This window comes from Aplysia californica, unplaced genomic scaffold (genome assembly GCF_000002075.1).
Source record: "Aplysia californica isolate F4 #8 unplaced genomic scaffold, AplCal3.0 scaffold00340, whole genome shotgun sequence".
Taxonomy (NCBI): domain Eukaryota; kingdom Metazoa; phylum Mollusca; class Gastropoda; order Aplysiida; family Aplysiidae; genus Aplysia; species Aplysia californica.
Genome location: NW_004797610.1, coordinates 130,520 through 131,664, shown reverse-complemented (window position 1 = coordinate 131,664; position 1,145 = coordinate 130,520). Strand labels below are relative to the sequence as shown.

The 1,145-nt window shown below is 45.4% G+C and overlaps 1 protein-coding gene across 1 annotated transcript in view; it reads right to left on the bottom strand.

Moving 5' to 3' along the window:
- The window catches only part of LOC101855430, a gene marked incomplete in the record, with an annotated part of 16,527 nt that overhangs the window by 3,923 nt on the left and 11,459 nt on the right, over positions 1-1,145 (bottom strand).

Below are 1,145 nucleotides of genomic sequence, written 5' to 3'. Positions count from 1 at the left end.
GGGGGTGGATGGGGGAGGGGGAAGGGCGTGAGCTCGAACACGGAGACCAGGTTGACCATAATTCTATCACGGTGATGACGGAGCGAAATCATCTTCTTAACCGATGTATCAAGGTACGAGGTCTGTCTCAGAATAAAGTTTCCCTCCTCCATAAAATCAAAAGTAAGCAACAAACAGCCACTAAATTTTGTGAAGTCATGACATCATGTCTAAGAAATATCAGCACCAAATTGCAAGTGCATTGGAGAACGGATCATAGGGCAATGACGTGACAAGTGTGGTGTTCTTGTGCACGTTGTCCAAGGCAAATTTGAGGAACATGTCTGAGCAAAACATTGAAGCAACCGTCTCATGCTATGATGTCCGAGTTGTGATCAAATTTTCAACTCTTCTCGTCAAGTCAGCAGCTGAAGCCCATGGTGATCTATACAAAGTAATAGGGAATAATGCCCCATCAAATCAGACAGTAAGGAAATGGATCAGGGAGGTTGAAGGTGGGAGGTCTGACATGAACGATGAAGTGCACACAGAAAACACAGGGAGAGAAAGGTGATGCACATTGGGTTTTCTTTCGACATGAGTGGCATCATACTGAGCTGGCTAGTCACACCTGGCATAACTGTCAATGGTGACTATAACAGTTTCGTCCTCAAAGACAAGCTGAGACCTGCGATCAGGAAAAAATACCTGCTTTGCTTGAAGAAGGCGTCATCCTGCATCATGGAAAAGGGCATGTTCACAAGTCCAGAGTTGTGCACGAGTTTCTTGAGGGCTGCTCGTGGGAATTATTGGAACACCCGCCCTATTCGCCCGATCTCGCCCCATGCAACTTTCACCTCTTCCCCAAGGTGAAAAAAGTAATGCTGCGAGGTCGGCGATTTGAGGACAAGGACCAGATTCAAGAGGCTATAAGAAAAGCACTCGGGACCTTGGACAAACGATCACTGACCACTGTCTTTAACCGCTGCGTACATCAAATGGAGAAATGTCTAGAACTTGATGGTTCCTACGTTCAATAGGTATTTGAATAAGCTTTCTTTTGATACCAAATACAAGGTGATTTATAATTATATGTGAGGACAACATGACTGGGAAACTTTATTTTGAGACAGACCTCGCATATCTGTCATGTACGCCCCCCCCCC